A 22435-nucleotide genomic window follows, 5' to 3' on the forward strand; every position below is an offset into this window, starting at 1 on the left:
CAGCTCTCTCTTAAGAGGATAGCAATAATTTCTTCTCACAGGTTTTGGCCAGTGCTGGGATTCACACATCTATTTACAGCTGCCTTGAAGCCTCATAATTACAATACAGCTGAAATGTCCATTTTCCCTTCCTGACTACAAATAGGGATCAATCGAATTTTAAATGACTGCTTACGGGCTAGCTTCTGATCGTGACCTTTGTAAATGATTAGAGCTTACCCTGTTCTATCTACCTGGAAAGGGTAAGTAGGCAGGTCTTTCTAACTGGCATTTAATCTGGAAAGGAGCCAAAGATATTTGAGCTAAAAAGCTAAATATGAGTTGGCAAAGGAAGCCTACACAGATCTTTGTGCTGCCCTGCACATCAATGTGGCCAACACAAATGAAACTGGAGAAACACTACCAGTTTCATGCGCTGAGAGTTCAAGGCATAGCAGTTCCTTGTACTGCCTGGTCTTGCAGCATACCCTCTGTCTTTCCGGCTGCTTAATTCATGTATGGGTCAGAGCCAAGGTATTATGGAAGCTGGGGTCCAAAACTCAAAGTTCAAGAAGCAAGAACATTAAAAACCATCCACTTCACACTGAAAAATAACTTGGAAAAAAAATAAAATAAAACCAGATGTTATGGGTATTGCCAACCATTTGATCAAGTATTGAAAAGATTCTTTGTAAGGAGGCTAAAGATTCTGAGTAAGCCAACAGGTCTAAGAAGATCTGTTTTTCAGTCCATTCTATCTCTGGACTTAAACCTGGGTTCACTTATACCCTCCTGAGGTGTGAGAGTTATGATTTTAAGGCCTAATTTCAGAAACTCACAGCACAAGCCACGATGGATATGCGAAGTTCTTTATTAGGTCTTTCTCTCAGGCTGTCAAAGCGATGGCTAGCCCCACTTCCTCCTGCCTCCCTTCCAAGCCTCCCGCCCCTTTTCTTTGTCCCACCCCTTGATCAATATTGATCAGTCTTTCCATTGTATCAGTAAAGAGTTGATTCATAAGCAGAGAGTACACATAATCAATCTGATTGTAAATCTTAGGGTGAGACTGTCTTTCCATTGTTAAAAAATGATCTTTTTTGATATACCATATGCTGGGTCAATCCATAGATAGATGCCAAATGCTGATTATGTAGTTCAGAATCATATTCATATCTTTAAACTATATTTTGGGGAAAGTGAGATGGTTTGGGAAAACCATATGAACCAATTTATGAATGTTAAACCAAAGGGACAATAATGAAGCATCTATAATCATATGCATATGTCCTCTCTATCATGTTATACTTCTGCACAATGAAGTTCTTTTTAAACATTATCTGGGATGGCCAGTAAAGTAAGCTCCTTTGCTGAATCTCTTAAGATCATAAGAAAGAAACTTAATATTCCTTAAATCCCTTAGTCATTGAAGTTAATGAAGTGTTCCCAATCTTTATTCCAGAGCTTTTGTAAGTAATTCCACCTCAGCAACACTCTTCAACTTTATAAAAAAAATAAAGTTAGAATAATAAAAAACACATTGCAGCACTCATACAAAAATGGTTAGGGTAGTCAGTATAATAATATATCAAAATCTTAAAAGAGAAAATTCTAACCTAGTAGAACATTATGACCTACACAAAGCCATTTCAAAGTCTATTTATAATAAACCAACTAGCTAGATAATTCAAAATATGCTGACTACGAATAATGTTGATAGTGGGACGTGGTGGCGCTGCGGGTTAAACCGCTGAGCCTGCCAATCGGAAGGTTGGCGGTTTGAATCCGCGTGACGGGGTGAGCTCCCGTTGCACAGATGGTTTATTGTTTCATAACAGGTAGGACTGCTTCAGTGTAGTCCAATGCTCAGCACAAAAGTGCAAAATGAGAATATAATACCTAAGAATTCTGATGATCCTTTCTAGCAACCAGGGAGAGGCTGTAATCCCACTTGACATAGTTCAGGTTATTGTTCTCTTTTTCCCCCTCCTTCCCTCCCAATTGTGAATTCACTCTTTCCTTAGCCAATTAATGGGACTGCCATCCACACAAAAATTTATGCGATAATAGACTTCAGACTAAATTTGTTTATGATTAATTTATTAATTTATTCCTTTTCTTGAGGCTTTAAAGTTGGGTTTTCTTCCTTTCTGTGGATGTTTTGATTGTGTTTTTATTAGAGGTTGGATCATTTGGTAGCATACCAATAATAATAAAGACGATAATGATAATGTTCGGAAGGAAGAGTATGATCAACAGCAAGATGAATAAATTCGGTTACAGTGGTGATGGGTGCACTGTTGAAAAATGTGAAGGATCAGTTTGGTCACAGATCATCCTGGAAAATTACCTATGTGGGTCACTAAAGTTGACACCAATGATGGCAAATCAATCAATCAGTCAATCAATCATTCAATCATAATGATGATGATAATAGATTTAAGGTATTCAAAGACTATTAATTGTTTTTAAAAGAAGGGACATGTGAATTGACCCTTTGTTTACTCCCTGCTAACTCATCTTCTATTTGCAATCAAAGCTCTTTTTTAACATCTTGATGTATTTTGCAAAATACTACGTAGAATAATGAAAGGAATCAAAGTGAGCTCAGTGAGGACTATAAATACCTCATTTATTGCTCTGAAATCTTGATATTTTCAGGAAATTAAGCAGGCATACTCAAATGAAGAGTGCAGGATTAAGCAGTGGCACATTCTTTTGGCTGAAGAAATGCCTTAACCTTTGAACACATCACTTTTCTTCCACAGCGGCAGAGTGACAATAGCAGTTGTGTTTAATTTTGTATTGTTCCTTCCAGTATTTGTGTACAAGTAAGTGTTTTTTAAGATGCTTACATTAGTGGCATGTTTTGCATATGACATATAACAGTAAGATTTAGGTGAGAATCTTTAGTGCAAAGACCTTTTGCTCCCAGGGATGCAGAAAATACTCTGTTCACAGCAGGAAAAGATAATCGATCCCATCACCAGTGTGCAGTGCTCCTCATGCTTCTCCAAACTGCACATTAGAAATCAATGTGCCCTACAGTATTTTTCATTTGCCTCCTTGATATTGTCTAATAATAAAAGCAAACCTGGCAGTCACTGTGCTTATCTCACCTTTGGTGAGAGAAGACAAATCGCTAACCACAGTGGTTTGTCACTCTGGAAAGGGGCAAATTGGAGCTCTGAGGATTTTTTGATGTTTGCTAAAAAAATTCACTGTGATATGTTCTGAAAGTTAGTTTGACTTTTTCTGAGTGGCAAAGGAGAACTTTGCGTTTTTCCTTTTGCCTTCTCACTTAGAATAGGTTCTGGGGCTTGAAAAGGGTAAAATAAAGGGGAAAATTGAGGGCTGAAAATTTGAGAGCATTCTGCCAGGCTGAATTCTGCTTTTTGGATTGTTCATGCATTCATTTATTATATTTATAGCTCTGTTCTTCTTGAAGTAACTGTACTTCTCTGCCCCCCTTCTCCTCTGAAAAACATGTCAAATTGTGTGGGTGCTAGAAAGCTTTGGGGCTGACACAGACCTACAGTGGGCCTCCCTCATCTCCTTCAAGGTACTAACAGTTCCTGTCACTGCAACAATGGTTCATCTTTGTCCCACATTTTCTGTGTAGGCTTATTTATGGGATGTCTCTTGAATTATCAGGATACAAATCCAACAAACACAGTGTCATCCTGCCTCTTTGGGCTGAGAGACTCAGACATTGGGCTCACAGACAATCTTGCTCTTGTAACTGAATAGCAACATGTCCCTGGGGTACTCAGAATCCCACTGGTAGTTCATTATTGATGTGAGTCCAACAGATTGAGCCATCGTGTATGTCATATAATTTTATAATTTTATTTTATTTTATTTACAGGACTTATATGGCCACCTATCTCATATAGGTTCTATGTGACTCACAACAATACATAAAAACATTGCTAAAAACAAAAGTACCCTCCCAGGTGCTAGGCCAAACATCCTCTCAGCTCAACACCCCATCCTAGCCCAGTAAGTGTGCCATCTGATCTTTTGGTGTTCCCTGAGCAACAACACTTCAGCAAAGTAGCCTTCATAATTAATAGTCAAGTGGCTAAAGCAGTGCTCGGATAGAATTCAGGACAAGCCATCTAACATCACAGTGATCCAAATATACGCCCCAACCACAGATACTGAAGAAGCTGAAGTAGAGCAGTTCTATGAGGATCTGCAGCACCTGCTGGACAACACGCCTAAAAGAGATGTTATTTTCATCACGGGAGACTGGAATGCTAAGGTGGGCAGTCAAATGACACCTCGAATTACAGGTAAGTATGGCCTGGGAGAACAAAATGAAGCAGGACATAGGCTGATAGAATTTTGCCAAGACAATTCGCTCTGCATAACAAACACTCTCTTCCAACAACCTAAGAGACGGCTTTATACATGGACTTCACCAGATGGACAACACCGAAATCAGATTGATTACATCCTTTGCAGCCAAAGGTGGCGGACATCTGTACAGTTGGTAAAAACAAGGCCTGGAGCTGACTGTAGTTCAGATCACGAACTTCTTCTTGCACAATTTAGGATCAGACTCAAGAGATTACGGATCAGCTAGATATGAGCTCACTAATATTCCTAAGGAATATGCAGTGGAGGTGAGGAATCGATTTAAGGGACTGGACTTAGTAGATAGGGTCCCGGAAGAATTATGGACAGAAGTTGGCAGCATTGTTCAGGAGGCGGCAACAAAATACATCCCAAAGAAAGAGAAAACCAAGAAGGCAAAATGGCTGTCTGCTGAGACACTAGAAGTAGCCCAAGAAAGAAGGAAAGCAAAAGGCAACAGCGATAGGGGGAGATATGCCCAATTAAATGCAAAATTCCAGAGGTTAGCCAGAAGAGATAAGGAATTATTTTTAAACAAGCAATGCGTGGAAGTGGAAGAAGACAAGAGAATAGGAAGGACAAGAGACCTCTTCCAGAAAATTAGAAACATTGGAGGTAAATTCCAGGCAAAAATGGGTATAATCAAAAACAAAGATGGCAAGGACCTAAGAGAAGAACAAGAGATCAAGACAAGGTGGCAAGAATATACGGAAGACCCGTATAGGAAGGATAACAATATCGGGGATAGCTTTGACAGTGTGGTCAGTGAGCTAGAGCCAGACATCCTGAAGAGTGAGGTTGAATGGGCCTTAAGAAGCATTGCTAATAACAAGGCAGCAGGAGATGATGGCATCCCAGCTGAACTGTTCAAAATCTTGCAAGATGATGCTGTCAAGGTAATGCATGCTATATGCCAGCAAATTTGGAAAACACAAGAATGGCCATCAGATTGGAAAAAATCAACTTATATCCCCATACCAAAAAAGGGAAACACTAAAGAATGTTCAAACTATCGAACAGTGGCACTCATTTCACATGCCAGTAAGGTAATGCTCAAGATCCTGCAAGGTAGACTTCAGCAACTCATGGAGCAAGAATTGCCAGATGTACAAGCTGGGTTTAGAAAAGGCAGAGGAACTAGGGACCAAATTGCCAATATCCGCTGGATAATGGAAAAAGCGAGGGAGTTTCAGAAAAACATCTATTTCTGTTTTATTGACTATTCTAAAGCTTTTGATTGTGTGGACCATAACAAATTGTGGCAAGTTCTTAGTGGTATGGGGATACCAAGTCATCTTGTATGCCTCCTGAAGAATCTGTATAACGACCAAGTAGCAACAGTAAGAACAGACCACGGAACAACAGACTGGTTTAAGATTGGGAAAGGAGTACGGCAGGCCTGTATACTCTCACCCTACCTATTCAACTTGTACGCAAAACACATCATGCGACAAGCTGGGCTTGAGGAATCCAAGGCTGGAGTTAAAATCGCTGGAAGAAACATTAACAATCTCAGATATGCAGATGATACCACTTTGATGGCTGAAAGTGAAGAGGAAATGAGGAGCCTTATGATGAAGGTGAAAGAAGAAAGTGCAAAAGCTGGCTTGCAGCTAAACCTCAAAAAAACCAAGATTATGGCAACCAGCTTGATTGAGAACTGGCAAGTAGAGGGAGAAAACGTAGAAGCAGTGAAAGACTTTGTATTTCTAGGTGCGAAGATTACTGCAGATGCCAACTGCAGTCAGGAAATCAGAAGATGCTAAATCCTTGGGAGAAGAGCAATGACAAATCTCGATAAAATAGTTAAGAGCAGAGACATCACACTGACAACAAAGATCTGCATAGTTAAAGCAATGGTTTTCCCAGTAGTAACATATGGTTGCGAGAGCTGGACCATAAGGAAGGCTGAGAGAAGGAAGATCGATGCTTTGGAACTGTGGTGTTCAAGGAAAATCCTGAGAGTGCCTTGGACTGCCAGAAGATCAAACCAGTCCATCCTCCAGGAAATAAAGCCAGACTGCTCACTTGAGGGAATGATATTAAAGGCAAAACTGAAATACTTTGGCCACATAATGAGAAGACAGGACAGCCTGGAGAAGCTGTTGATGCTGGGGAGAGTGTAGGGCAAAAGGAAGAGGGGCCAACCAAGGGCAAGATGGATAGATGATATTCTAGAGGTGACGGACCCGTCCCTGGGGGAGCTGGGGGTGTTGATGACCAACAGGAAGCTCTGGAGTGGGCTGGTCCATGAAGTCACGAAGGGTCGGAAGCGACTAAATGAATAAACAACAACAACAAGCAACAACAGCTTTCCAAAGAGTGGGTCAAAGTGCATTGTCAAAGGCAGCTGCAAAGTCAATTGAACACTGTGATAGGCCATTTGCTGCATCAGATTCATTCCTCCATGACTTGTTGTAGTGTACATATCTGGTCAAAGCAATGCTGGTTTGGACAGAAACCAGCCTGTTCTTCATGGGCCACGTTCTCTTTGTTTTCGTGCTAAGAGATAGAACAGTTTGCCACCCATGGCAGCAGACTGATCTCAGAGGAGTTTTTGCACTCATGCTGTCTCTCTTTTTTAAAGATGGGGACTATGATGGATTCTTCTTTCCCTGGGGAGATAAAATTCATGGTGAAAGGATGCAGGTTTCATTTCTATTTAATATATGAGATTTTCCTCAGCTTTTCAAAGAGAAATGGAAGATATTTGTATTTTTTCAAAAATAAGGGCAACCTTATTTTTAAAATAAAAATATTTATTTTTTTAAAATTAGGGTGGTTGTTGGCTTAAAGATGCTGTCTCTGCCTTTTAGTTTCCCTCTTTTATCTTCTATTTTTGTACTTATTTATTTTTATAATGCCTTTATAACTTTTATTTGTAAACCGCCCAGAGTCACTTTTATAGTGAGATGGGTGGTGTATAAATTTAATAATAAAATAAAATAAAACCCCTTTCCAGCCCAACTTTCCTTGCAATGAGAACATTTATTTATTTAATGTATGCCTAATTTCTTCTTCCATGTTCCCTTTCTGGAGAAGTTCACTTGCAAAAAAAAAAAAAGAGGAAGGAAGGAAGGAAGGAAGGAGAGTTTCTAGAAAGAGTTACCTGTCAAATTATTTTCCTTACTGGAAAAATTAGGTATGCAGCTGAAAGGGTTGTTTCTTACATAGGGAGACATTTCAGATAATGGTAACTCTGCAGTTTCTTTGATACAAGGGAAAAAAGAACACATGAAAGTGCCTTCTTTTCACACACATCAAAACCCATTATGAGTGAAGTATCTGAGACAGTAGTTTTGCATAGACTATATGAGTGTCCTTCTTTCTTTGAACCTCAGAACTTGTAGGATTAGGGAGGTTGCACAAATGATGCTCAGGACTGAGCTGGGGGTTGCATCATGCACGAGGGACTTTTCTCACTGCTTCCAAGTGTCTGAAAAGTATACAGCCATGGTGGAGAGAGACTCTGACTTTTCTCAGTCCTTGTGCTGCACTGCAGGTCAGCATTTTGGAGCGTTGAGGGGAGATTTCAGCTCAGTACCATTCCAAAGAAGGGTGATTGTCAGAAAGTGCTGAAAGATGGCATCATTCTTGATTTTCTTAGAGATTCTCTAGCTTCCTCTCCCAACCTTGACATTCTTGCAACATGCAGGTTGCTTGGCTATCCTTAATTTGGGACCAGTGGCATGAAGAGGATTACATCAGAATGCCTAGTGTGGTGACTGAACATCCTTTTCTATGGATAGATTTGATGAGCACCCCAATCTTCTCCCTTACCCCTCCCCCTTCCCCCGATTATATATTTTACTGATTACAATACATGGTGTAGTATATATGTGTACTTTTTCTTCTATGAATTAGTTTGTTATATAATAAAATAATTTAAAAATGCACACACAAACCCAACTAAATGGCAGCAGAGGGCTTTCTTGCTGGCCAGTCTCAAAGAACAGCCAACTTTACAGATAGAGAACTTTTCTGTGGAGCCCCTCTATGCCAGGAAGACCTTGCCAACAGCTTCACCAAGCCCTGCCACTCTGGGCCTGAAGGAAGGACCCAAGGATTCCTTTCTTTCCTTTGGCTTCTCCTGACCAAAGGTGTTAATCCCATTCCATTGGTTTGGGTTTTACTATTTCCTAAATGGTGTTGTGGAAAAAATGCCCACTTAAATAAGGAACTGGAGCATTTGGACATAGATGCAACTAATATTTTTTATTGGCATGAACAACTACAGTAAACACTGGGCTTCTGGCCAAAGGAATACAAAACAGCCCCAAACTAAGCAAGTTTATGGGTTATATAACCCCAGAGATTTCATAGTAATGATAAAGCAAATAATGTAAATCGTAGTATGACCTTTACAATCAGAATGTAGTATCTGATAATATAATGGGATGACCTTACTATGGCCTCTACATTCCTCTCTGTGAATGGGACACTTTCCTTGCCCTAGTTACAGATACTAATACTGTGTACCATAAACAAAGACATTTATTGTGCCTTCCGAAGGAAAGAAAACAGTCTGGTTTTCATTATCTGTCTCCTCTCCCTCCAGGGTCATCAAGCGGTTTCAGTTTGCTTGCTCATTTCTGTGCTTTCTCTCATGCTTATGCCATGTAAAGTCATCATGCATGACATTTACCCTACACGTTCCCTTATTTCTTTCCCTCTCATTTCAGATGAGTGCAAAACTAGAAAGTAAATAAAGGAAAATGGCTAAAGGGCTAAGAGTTTTTAGTGCCCTAAACGTGCCCTAAACTTTGCCCTAAACTCTCAGCCCTACAGCTGCCAAAGCTGTGTGGAAGAAAGGGGCAGAATTCTTCATCAAGGCCCAAGCACATGGCCCTGATGAATGGATGAATTTATTTTTGAACCAGTTCTTTCACTTTGATCGCTTTTATCATTCTCAGCTTTCTTTGTGATCCTGCATACTATTCCTTAATAAATCAGATATCTTTGCATTCTTGCTCATGAGTCTGAGAGTGTTTTAGAATAGGCATTCATTACATAAAACTGAGAATGACCAAAGTTGTACCATTAGCTCCTACCAAGATCAGTTTCTTGTGAGGGAAAATAGTTAACGATGGCCGAGTCCAAGCTCACAACCGGGGGACTGTCAGGATCTGCCTGAGACCCAATAACAACACAGACGCTAGAGTAGACTTTAGGTTCTGGTTTTATTTGGGAATAGAATGCATGCCCTTAGAAAGCTGAGAGTGAGGGGAGCATGCCGGGACGGGATTTAAATAGCCCGCGCCGGTCAGCGCTCCACCCCACCTTACCCCAGGTGCGCCTCACAAGTCCCGCGCCGGTCAGCGCTCCACCCCACCTTACCCCAGGTGTGCCTCACGAGTCCCAACAGTTCGTCCTTGCCAGGTGAGAGGTCGTCCAGCCCCCTGCGCCCCGGGCATCGTCTCGATCGCCTTCCTGTGCGGTGATGATCCATTGCTGGGCGATCAGGCTTCTAATTCCTTGAAAGCCCGGGCATGCCCTTCCGAACCTCGCCTGTTCGGTTGTTATTCAATTTCTTGTCAGTTACCTTTTATTGTTGCTTCCTGGGTTTCTGGCCTCGGTCGTTACATTGTTTTTTTAAACCCATTACTGCTTTTTGTGTTTCTCTATTGCCCTTGCCTTATCAGCCAGGGACCCATATTCTTGTATTGTCATGCGAGCCATTGCGATGTCACAAACATCACAACGGCGATCATGACAGGGACTTGAGCTGGCTAGCTTAATGCCCGAGTCGACGGTCAAGAGCGGAGAACTGAGCCTCACCCCAGAACCTTCAGATTTCTGGCAGGATTCGAGCTCCAGCCCTGAGGTGGAGGAATCTAATGATGGGGGAGAACCAGAGCAACCGGCACCCAGCGAATTGCCCGCAGAGTTGATCACCTGGGATACAATGGGAGAACCCCAGCCAGGGACATCCCAGGCATCCTGGAAGCATCGGTTCCCGCTGACCCCAGACATAGAATCTACCACGGTATCAATGGAGAGACAGCCTAACACGCAAGGGAGGGAGGAATCTCAAACCCCTGAAAGGCTAAGAGTGGTGGAGGCCAAAATAGAAGCGATGGAGTACATGTTAAGAAACCTGTCTCTATCATTGGGGGGGGGGCAGGGGAGGCACGACGGAGGTCCCAGCTTCACGCAACCATCCCCCATCCTCCCACCCGGACCGCCAGCGGAGCGGGGCCAGAGACAGCTCCGGGATGAATCTCCACCCCGCAGAGCGACAAATACTGTAACCTGGGGCCCAAACACTCAAGCAGCTGCCGGTTCCACTCCAACAGGAGTGGGGGTGAAAGACTTTTCTGTCAAGTTTGATGGGGATCCAACCAAGTTATCTTTCTTTCTAACCAATCCTAAAAGTTACATGAGGCAGTTTGGAGCATACTTCCCTTCCGAAGAGGCTAAGATAACTGCCATTGCCACCAAGTTGAAGGGCCAAGTGGCTGACTGGTATGTTCAATTAAGTGAGGCTGACTCCCCTGAACTTGAGTATTTCGAGGACTTTATGGGGGCATTAAAGCTGCATTTTGAGGATCCTCTGGCCAAGGCAAGAGCTAAGAAGGCACTGAAGGATCTTACCCAGGGCCAGCTGTCTGTAGTTGATTACGTCCTGGAGTTTAAGGCTTTAGCTGGGAAAATCCCCGACTGGTCTGAGTCAACCTTAATAGAACGGTTTAAAGAGGGACTCAACCGGGACGTCCTACGATGGGCGTTGTGTAGAGACGACCCAGAGTCATTGTATGAATGGATCTGTCTGGCTGGCAAGGCTGAGCATGCCCAGCATACCTTCATGCAAACCAGACAACCTGAAAAACCACCAACCACCATGAGGGGACCACGAAGTGCAGCAACTGCTGCCCGGCCAGGCTATAGAGCCTGGGAAGAGGAGAGAGATCGGCGCTATACGAGGGGTCAGTGTCTCTGATGCAGAAAGGAAGGGCATTGAGCAGCTGATTGCCCAAAAGCCAAGGCTGGACATCGAGCGGGCAAGCTGCTGGCCAAATCGCCCCCCCCCCTTGCGGTGGATGACAGCAGCCAAGGGGGCAGCTGACGCTGAGGAAGTATTCTACTTCTCGGGAGAGGCTGAAGATGACTCTAAGGACCTGGCGGGAAACGCCAGCCACCTGCCATGAAGAGTGCCTGCAGGCAGGTGGAGGAGGATGGGCGCGAGGATGCTATGGTGAGTGCTGACTGTCCCACTTTAGCAGTAAAAGTGAAATTGGGCTCCCGCACAAAGACTACAGAGGTCTGGGCTTTAGTTGACTCTGGGTGTTCCAGGTGTCTAATTCACCCTGATCTGGTTGCTGCTTTGGACCTGCCTAGCTTCCCCCTCCAGCAGCCTTTGATCTTTACACAGTTGGATGGTTCAATGATGGGGGGGGGGGGCGGCAACCCAATTCACTGGAACTGTCGCAATGCAAATGGGCAGCCACCGTGAGACTTTAAAATTTGTAGTGGCACCTGTTGGCAATCCCTTGGTAATTCCCCTGGTTGACCTATCAAAGCCCATATATAAACTGGGAACACAGAACTGTGACTTTTAAAGATGGGTTTTACCAAGCTCCTACAGTGGAGAGAGCTTCACGTGCGGGGGTTGGAAGGGCTGCAATTGCCACGCCGGGCCCTAGTTTGGCACATTTAGAAGGCTTGCCTGATCGATACCGAGACTTTGCAGACATCTTTGGGGAAATGGAAGCAGATCAGCTACCCTCCCATTGGAAAACTGACTGTGCAATAGAGTTGGTTCCCAATGCTCAATCGCCCAAGCCAAAAATTTATCCAATGACTCAGAAGGAGCTTGAGGCATTATGGGACTTTATTGACAAAAATCTGTCAAGGGGGCTTATTGAAACTGCAAATTCCCCAGCTGGGGCCTCTGTGCTATTGTGGGAAAAGAAAGATGGCACGCTTCAACTCTGTACGGACTATCGGGGGTTAAATTCCATTTCAATTTGCAACAAGTACCCTCTTCTGCTCATGAAGGACATGTTAGCTCACTTGTCTAAGGGCAAGGTTTTCTCCAAGCTCGATCTTCGTGAAGCCTATTTCTGCATCCGTATGCGAGCTGGAGATGAGTGGAAAACTGCTTTTAATTGTCCACTGGGTTCATTTCAGTACAAAGTCCTCCCTTTTGGGTTGGCAGGGGTGCCTGGAGTCTTCATGCAATTGATTAATGAAGTATTACATGATCATTTGTTTAAAGGGGTCCTGGTTTATTTAGTCGATGTTCTCATTTACACTGAAACTGAGGAGGAACATGAACGCCTCCTCAAACAGGTGTTAAACAAGCTTAGGGATGCCAAACTTTATGCCAAGCTTTCCAAATGTGAGTTTCACAAGACCCAACTTGACTATCTGGGCTATAGGGTGTCTGACAAGGGCATTGAAATGGACCCTGCAAAAAGTCAGGTGATTTTAAATTGGCAACGTCCCCGCACCCGGAGGCAATTGCAAAGTTTCCTCGGGTTCAGTAATTACTATTGCCAATTTATCCAGGGGTTCGCTGAGATTGCTTTGCTCCTCACTGATTTACTCCGTACCAAGGGCTTGGGGGAGACATGCAAAGTAAAAAACCCTGGGGCAGTGCTGAATTGGATGCCTGAGTGCCAGGCAGCATTTGAGAAGTTAAAAACCCTCTTCACTGCTGAGCCTATTCTACAGCACCCCGATCCTGAACGCCCCTTTGTGGTCCAAGTTGATGCTTCTGACTCCTCAGTTGGGGCTATATTGTTACAGAGAGATTCTGAAAATCACTTAAAACCCTGTGCTTATTTGTCCAGAAAATTTTCTGAAACCGAACGCCAGTGGCATGTTTGGGAAAAGGAGGCTTTTGCTGTAAAAGCTGCTTTGGAAGCCTGGCATCACCTCCTGGAAGGCGCTAAATGCCCTTTTGAAGTTTGGACTGATCACAGGAATTTGGAAGCCCTCCACACCCCTCAGCATCTCAGTCCTAAACAAATTCGCTGGGCTCAATTTTTCAGTCGCTTTAACTTCCAGTTAAAATTTATTCCGGGAAAGAAAAACTTTCTGGCCGATGCTTTGTCACGTTTACCTCAGGACCTTGACCACATGGCAGATGTTGTTGGGACTGTTCTCACTGAACCACAACTGGGCTTAGTTGCTGTCACCCGGAGCCAGACCCGTGTGCAGGCATCCCCACCCCCAACCCAGTCTGGGAAGCGGAAAGTGCAAGTTCCTTGCCAATTACAGAAAGACTTTCTCCAGGTGCTGAAATCTGACACTTGGTTGCTAGCTAATAAAGACGCTGTTTCTTTTGAAAATGGTCTGGCATGGGTGCAACACCACCTTTACGTACCTGAAACTTTACGACCTGACATTTTACAGCGTTCCCATGATGATAAACTTGCTGGGCATTTTGGTTTTGTTAAAACATTGCATTTGGTTCGTCGTCAATTCTGGTGGCCCACCTTGAGACGTGATGTAAGAGACTATGTGGCTTCCTGTCCTGTTTGTGCAATGTCAAAACGAAAAGGGGGGAAACCGCAGGGGCTTCTGCAGCCTGTGGCCAGCCTGTCCCGTCTCTGGGATGAGATTTCTATGGATTTTATTGTGGATCTTCCTCCCAGTCAGAAGAAAACTGTCATTTGGGTTGTAAAATATTTTTTTTCCAAACAAGCCCATTTTATTTCATGTGCTTCCATCTCGTCGGCCCCGCAATTGGCGTGCCTATTTCTCATCCACATCTACCGTCTCCACGGTAGCCCCTCCTGTTTGGTCAGTGACTGCGGGACACAGTTCACCTCCCAGTTTTGGAAATCATTTTTAAAATTGATTGGCACCAAACAGGCGCTGTCCACCTCGTCCCATCCTGAGACTGACGGATCTACTGAGATTTTGAACTCCACCCTTGAACAATTTCTTAGAGCATACATTAATTACCATCAGGACAATTGAGTGGACTTGCTGCCTTTTGCTGAAGTGGCTTACAACAATGCTGTCCATCAGAGTACTGGGCAAACCCCTTTTCGTGTGGTTTTTGGTCACAACTTTGTTCCCACCCCTGAACTGCCACAACCCCCTCCCCAAACATGTTCTGCCTCTGACTGGGCTGTTAAGCTTGCTGATTCTTGGCTGGTGATTCAACAGGCTTTGGCTGATGCCCAGGCTGCTTACAAGTTTCAAGCCGATAAGCATCGTTCTTTGCAACACGATTTCAAGATTGGGGATCAAGTGTATCTATCTACCAAATTCATCAAGTCCCCACAACCCTCTAAAAAACTTGCTCCCAAATTCATTGGTCCTTTCCCTATTGTTGGTCTTATCAATCCAGTTACTGTTAAGTTGGATCTGCCTCACAATTTGAAATGCTTGCACCCTGTTTTCCATTGCAGCTTGCTCAAGCCTGTCCACCACTCCTCCCACTGGCATCCCCAACCACCTCCTCCTGCTCCAATCATGATTGACGGCCAACAGCACTTTGAGGTCAAGGTCATTGATTCTCGCAAGCTTTGCGGCACCCTCCAGTATCTGGTCTGATGGAAACACTTTCCTTATCCTGAATGGGTGTCTGCTCGCCACGTTAATGCTCCTGATTTAATTCGCTGTTTCCACTTGGCGTACCCTTTAAAGCCTGCTGCTTAGTGTTTTCTTTCTTTTGGGGGGGGGCAGTATGTCATGTTCACTGTTTCAATGTGCACTGTACATCGTAACATTTCATATGCCATGGCGCTGATGCGCATGTCTCTTTGGGAGGGAGCTGCTGTGAAACCTTGTACCAAGCTCTGTATCTGTGTTCATTTCAATGGAATGTGTTTGGGTTATGTGCTCTGCTCAAGGACTTTTCCCACAGACCATCAGAAGCCATTAGGAGCACCTGGGATTGTGAGCTTGGGAAGATTCTACAGGGGGAGGGATCTCATTTGTACCGAGGGTTTTTAGTTTGCATTTGGTGTGCTTTTATCATTCTCAGCTTTCTTTGTGATCCTGGATACTATTCTTTAATAAATCAGATATCTTTGCATTCCTGCTCATGAGTCTGAGAGTGTTTTAGAATAGGCATTCATTACATATGCTTGCTTCTGGTGGAGAAGAAGGAAGAGAGAAAGGAAGTGGGAGTGTCAACAAACAGCTTCCTTAGAGTTGCATTGTGGGACAACTCAATTTACATGTTAATGAGGCATGCTGGATTTGCCAGGACTTCCAACACACTTAAGGTCTATTAGTGTAGCTGGTTTGCCCTACCAAGTCCAGGTTGCTGGTGTGGAGACTTACCTGCCCTATTGCAAATGTAGCCTCTGCCTGTGTGCTATTTTATCTTGAAAGTTGGCCCTTCCAGCTTAGTCTGAAGCATTGCTGTCCAGTCTTTAATTTCTTCTAGAGTGACCCCCAGCACTGACTGGTGATTTTGCAATGCAGAAATCCCACCAATGCTCACCACTGTTTTCTTTAAATCTCTCTGCAGCTCCTGCTACTATTGGTGCTCTGGTGGGACAGTGGCTATTACACTTGGATGACATGCAGAGCACCACATATTCAAGCCCTGAGAAAAACGTGATTTTTAAATTATTTTTTCCTCCCTAAGCTGCCTACATTTCTGCTGAGCATTTTTTTAAAGTCTACTGGTGCACCATTTCATCATTTTTCCAGTCACTTGAGCTGGAAGCAGGGGCATCTTTGGACAGTGGGTAAAAAAAGTAAAGTTGGCAGTAACAGCCATTTAATTAAAGCCATTAGTACATGTCTCGATGTCAGGCACACGTACTAATGGGGCAGGCTGGGGCTTCAATTGCAGTTGAGATCATGATCTTGACCCCCTACAACAATGCCTCTGGATGGAAGCTCTGAAATAGCCTGGCTAACTTCATTTGGCTGGAAAAGTAATTAAACGATCCATTGATGGGCTTATTGTTTATTTATTTAAAGTAACAGTTAAGAGAAGTAATAGTAATTTAAAAATCTGCCAGGTTTCAAACCAGTGATGTTCTGCTTCTTAGTCAAATGCTGCAGTAGACTACTGAGCAGTAGACTTTACCTTCAGGGGGTTATTTTATTTTAAAGCTTTCTATCCATATATAAAAATAACTGCAAGCATTTTGATCAACTTAACTTTGTATATCTATATTTTACCCATATATAAAAATGTCCCCTAAGACTAGCCTACAGGAAAGAAAGTGGGTGGCAATCAGTTTCCTGGTAAAAAAAGTTGGGGAATGGGCAGCAGCAGGGAATTATCCAATGGGTGTCTTTGGACTGATCATTTGACAATTTACTACTAAAATGTTCCAGTTCAGACAGATTTTTAAAGCCATTTTATAGTCCAGCCAGCATCAGTACTGGGCAGCAGGAGATAGGGGGTTGAGAACAGAACTTCCCTCTTCCATAGAAGAAGATAATGGCTCTTCTGTGACTGTAGGATCCTGTAAAGGGATTTATTTTCTGGGAAAGGAAGATGATAAATATTCCCAAATTTCATGACCTGTCATGAACAGCCAACTCAAGTTAGGCAGAGCTTCTTTGCTTGGGGACATCACTTTAGAAGGCTACAGGACAAGGCCATCTAGAGGGAGCTGAATTCCGTGCTGACCAGTGATGAAGAATGATGAGTGCTTTCCTCCAAAAAGGGGCATATATTGTTTTGTAGAAGGAATCCTGAGTTGTCCTTCTTGTTCAGGTAGAAATTGATTCAGGTAACAGATGCATACGAAAGACTGAAAACATTTTTCAGTACATTTTGTGGAAGGTATCTGAGTTATACAACGTTATCCTAGTATGCTTTCTTTTTATTGACTTTTCATTTATAGTGATGTTTTAATCCACCCACCTATTAAATGGGTGGCCGGAAGGAAATGGGTGGCTGGAAGGAAGGAAGGAATTGTGGTTAGAAAGATGTGTGAACCCAATTGTCACTGTTTCTAAATAGCAGAAATAGATGCATTTGGGATCTGTATAAAGTGATAATGTATGTATGATATCAATTGTTGTAATCTCACTTTTTGTATTTGGGAAATAGGGTGAGAAATCAATAGGTGTGCAGTCTGGAATTCAAGTTTGATGCCAAATTATGCAATTGTTTACAGTTAGGGACAGTTCTATTAGCCTAGCAGAGATTAGTTGTCAGCCTCTTCTGATTATAAAGTTTTTCTCTGTGCAGTTTTGTAGACAGTTTAGGTTTTGTTCAGTCCTTTAACATGACAATATTATTTAGGGAATTGTTCTTCAATTTTCTATCTCAACCATTTTTCCCAAAGACAAAGAAAGCTACCAGTCAAGCTGTCTCAGATAAATCTTCCTAAACAGTTTAGACTCAGTTTGCAACAAAAAGCTTACATCACATAAGGAACTTGTTTAGAACTGATGCCAAGCTAGAAATGGCAGGTCAAACAAAAATGGTTTTATCTATCCTCCCTTCAATGTGAATCATTATCCTAAATCTTGATAATTGAAAACTTCCACCTTGATGTAACAGACCATCCTGACATTTGGAATGGAGATATATGAGAAGGGTTCTGTACATGTTAACAGAACACTACAACAGTCATACTTTACTCTTGATATGAGGTCCTATCAGTTAAATTGCTTTAATATCAATTTACTCTATAATTTTTCACCGGTTACTGCAGCATTTTCTCAAAAAGGCCTTTTACAGATGAGAATTCATGTTTATTTTATTTATTTATTTATCTAATTTGTCCCTGCCCATCTCCTCCCGTTGGGGGACTCTGGGCGGTTTAAACAATCGATGAAAAACAATAACCATAAAATACATAGAATAAAATATAATAATAAATAATATAACTAAAAGTAAAAATAAAAATAAAAATAAAGAATCCAGGTGGTGAAGAATCTAAAACAGTCCAAGTGTGGGAGGAGTGGTCTTTAGCAACCATCCCCATGTAGATCTATTCCCCTCTCCACCCCAAGCGAGGTGGCAGAACCAGGTCTTCAGACTCCCCCGAAAGGCCAGGAGCGATGGGGCCAATCTCACCTTTGGGGGCAGCATGTTCCAGAGGGTGGGCGCCACTGCAGAGAAGGCCCGTCTCCTGGACCGCGCCAGACGGAATTCTCTTACAGACGGGATCGGCAGCATGCCCTCTCTGCACGATCGGGTGGGACCGGTTGATGTAATGGGGAAGAGGCGGTCCCTCAGGTAACCTGGCCCCATGCCATGTAGGGCTTTAAAGGTGATAACCAACACCTTGAATTGGACCTGGAAGCAAACTGGTACCCAATGCAGCTAGCGCAGGAGTGGTGTTACATGTGCCCTTCTGGGGGTACCAAAAACAGCTAGTGCAGCTGCATTCTGGACCAGCTGAAGCTTCCGGATACTCTTCAAGGGTAGCCCCATGTAGAGTGCATTGCAATAGTCTATCTGAGAGATAACAAGGGCATGAGTGACTGTTCGAAGGGCCTCCTGGTCCAGGAAGGGGCGTAACTGGTGCATGGCACGTAGCTGCACAAAGGCTCTCCTGGCCACAGCTGCCACCTGCTCTTCGAGCAGGAGCCTCAAGTCCAGGAGGACCCCCAAGTTACGCACTGGGTCTGTCTGGGGCAGTGCAACCCCATCCAGAACCAGAGATGTTAATGTCCCGGATACAGAAGAACCATTAACCCACAGCCACTCGGTCTTACCAGGGTTCAGCTGAAGCCTGTTGTTCCCCATCCAGGCCCCCACAGTCCCCAGACACTCGGAGAGGGTGGTCACGGCATCACTTACTTCACCCGGGATGGAGATATACAATTGAGTGTCATCAGCATACTGATGATATGGTATCATTGAAAGAAGAAAAGACTGAATTGATGATTTATGGATTTGGGGATTATAAAGGGTCAAAGAGGAAGAGCAATTACTTCATAGAAAGAAGGGCAGAAGACATAATTTTCTTTTCTTTTTCTTTTTTTCTATATTCTTTTTTTCTTAATCTTTTAATTTTGTAGACTTCTATAGTACTGAAAGATTCTAATAAAAAAGTAAAAAAAACCAATGAAGAGCTTGGAGCTGTCCGTAGTTTGGGATTCTTCCTTCAGATTGTCTTTGGAACTCTTCTATCCAGATACCTTGTTAATAATTTCCACTGAGAAGCTGTATTTAGTGGACATGGCCACTTCTTGTTACTCTTTAGATAATTCCTGCTAATCTACTGATGACTTCTGTATCTATAGTATTCAGCTGACCATAAGAGGGCATACAATAGCCTTGGACTTGAAACCTTGATGACTCTGGCTTTAATAGATCGGAAAGCATGCAAGGCAGAAATCTCTTGGAGGCCAAGGCCAGATGACCAGCCGGTTTTAGTGAAGGATTGGACAGGGCATCAGGTCCCTCTAAATTCCTGTTGGGTCCATCAGGGGCCTGGGGTTCACCAATTCAGCAGGTGCTTCCTCTCTTTGGCTGGGGGGCAGCCAAAGAGAACTGCAAGGCTCACTGGAAGGGACTTGTCTGTATCGCAAGGGACTGACCAACATCTCCCGATTCCAGGTCATGTTGCTGCCGTCTTCAGATAAAAACCGGATCTAGGGTATGGCCTGAGTTGTGCCCTTGATGAGCTGGCTGAAATCCATGCTAACCATAATGACCATAAACTCCCAAGCCACTCTGGACTTCATGCCCAGAGAGGGAATATTAAAGTCTCCCAGGCCCCAGGCCTGGGGAATTCTACTACCAGTCCAGTCATGGCAACCTGCCACTCAGGAATGAAGGCTGCTACGCCGAAGGAATGTTGATGCAGTAGCTTAGGTGACCCCACTGTTCCATGACCTGCCCTGGTCACCAAGCTGGCTTCCAGTTGCAACTCAAGCTGCTGGTCATCACCTGCAAAGCCCTGCATCACACAGGGCCCGTCTCTGTCTGTTCTGCCTGTTCAGTGCAGTCAGGCAGAGTGGGCATGATCCAGGCCCCGTCAATCAGGCAGCATCAACTTGTGGGACCCAGCGTGCCTTCTCTGCCATGGCATCTGAGTAGTGAGAGCAGATACTAAGTTTAATGGGTATATACTAAATTTAATCTGTATATTTAATCAGTCAAAGTAAACAAATATCAAAGTAAATAAACAAAATCCACTTGATGCTGGCATCCTAAGGTCATGACACATACTGGATATGACCTATTTAACCTAATCCCATCAAGAAAAAAAATGCTAGTCAACCCTAGAGTTAATTGTTAACTTATCCCTAACCCTAGTCCTAATCCTATAGGGATTCAAATCAAAACTAACTAAAGTGAATAATTAACTAGGCTTCACTGTATTTTGGAAGCAAACTCTATTTTGTGCATTATGAAATAAAAGCCTAATGACATTTTAATTTTTGTGGAGTTTTTAAAATCAGTACCTTAAATGCAGGAAAAAAGAGCCTGCTTTGCTCCCTTTTCTAAAAAAAAGGTGTTATTTTTATGGAGTCTGAATGCAGAAGGAAATAACTTTTTAAACCACAGTCTGCTTTACATTTTCTGAAAGTTAAAGACACATAGTTTGATAATTTTAACTGGAAAACATGTACACACACACACACACTTGCGAAGTTTAACTGATAACACAAATACACTCATAAACATTTCAAAATATTTCCCTACCAGCAAGCCATGACAATTAAAACAGCAACATAGCTTAATTTGACAAAATTTAACTGGTAACGCACTCACACACACATACCCTCCAGCCCAGCAGGAAGCAATGATACTCCTTATCCACATGTCTAGATAGGCAAGTCTAGGCAGAAAACTGCACATGACCAGACATGCCCAGAGCCATGATACTTGGCATGCACTGAAGTCAGTCATGTGTCATGGGATGGGGGGGCGGTATGCCCAGGCATGAATGGGCAGAAGCTGCATTTAAGTTCATTAGTTTAAACTCCATTGTGTTTTTGAAAAATAAAATGGCATGCTCAGATTCCACAGAGGTTCTTGTAGATTTTGCAAACGCTTTTTACATTATTAGAGACCCCCATCAGCACATGGTGCAACTCAGGGTTGCTGCTGACAGAATGCCACAAGATCTATTCTCAGATAGAGAAAACTGTTTCATCAGACTGATTTTGTTTGGATGTTGTTAAGCCATATCGAAATTTTGGCAAAGCTGATGAGGAACAGAGGAAAATGGAGCCAATATCCTGCAAAACTTACTATAGTACACAGTCTGGGGAATGGCTCCCCTTTAGACCCTAGCAAAGGACACCAGGTGGGTAATTAATTGGTTTTATTGTATTGGTCATATAAATGCTGGTGAGGCAGATATCATCCTTAAAAGGATTTTATTTATATTTTGCAGGCTCTGAATTATTGCCACCTTTTCAGTGACCAGTTTGGGGGCAATGTTTATATTGCTGTGGCAATTGCTGCTCTCACAAATCTGCTGAAGATTTATTCTAATATAGAATTTGGCTGCAGTTCCAATCTATCAGACAGGCTGCACTATTTGCACTGTGAGTTAGAGTGCTGCAGTTCAAGCAGACTGCCTGCTTGTTCCTGTGGGCATGATTTGTGTGACATAGACTGGGCAGAAAGAGCCACATACTGTAAAACAGTTCCTCTTCTGAAGGTGATTATGATGACAAGGGGTTTGCTTCCAAAGCCATAGAAATATCCTTCTGAAGTTTGTGTTATCCATAAAATTATGTGTTCAAGTCAACGTGTCATCATTTTGTCAAAGGTCTTTTGATATAATGGTGTCATGGATTCAGTCTGAAGAAGGAGCACAACACAGAGGAAAAGAACAATATGGTGCCTGCTTTACAAGAAAGAGAGACCCCGAACAATGGAAAAGGAAAGATTTTTATAGAAATTGAGGGTTACAAGACAGGAGATGCTAGGGATCTGATTGGCTGGCCAGTTTGGGGAAGCAGAGCAGGATCTTGTCAATGTACTTGGGGTTAGTTCTTTTGTTAGGGAAAATGGGCTTTTCAGGCAGGCAGCAGAGCTCCTGAAGTTCATTGTGGAGGAGATGGAATGCTGATGTCATCAGCTGATGGAGGACAGAAGGCTGGGGGTTCTTAGTTTCTGACTGTGTTGCAAGTCCCTTCTTAGGGCTGCCCTTGGGCTGTGCTGTGAGCTGCTGAGGAGGCTTCTATTCTTTGGTTTAGAAGGGATGGCAGGGGACTTTGTCTGGGGCAGGGGTCAACTTGGGTC

The sequence above is a fragment of the Candoia aspera genome, chromosome 11, assembly GCF_035149785.1.
Source record: "Candoia aspera isolate rCanAsp1 chromosome 11, rCanAsp1.hap2, whole genome shotgun sequence".
Taxonomy (NCBI): Eukaryota; Metazoa; Chordata; class Lepidosauria; order Squamata; family Boidae; genus Candoia; species Candoia aspera.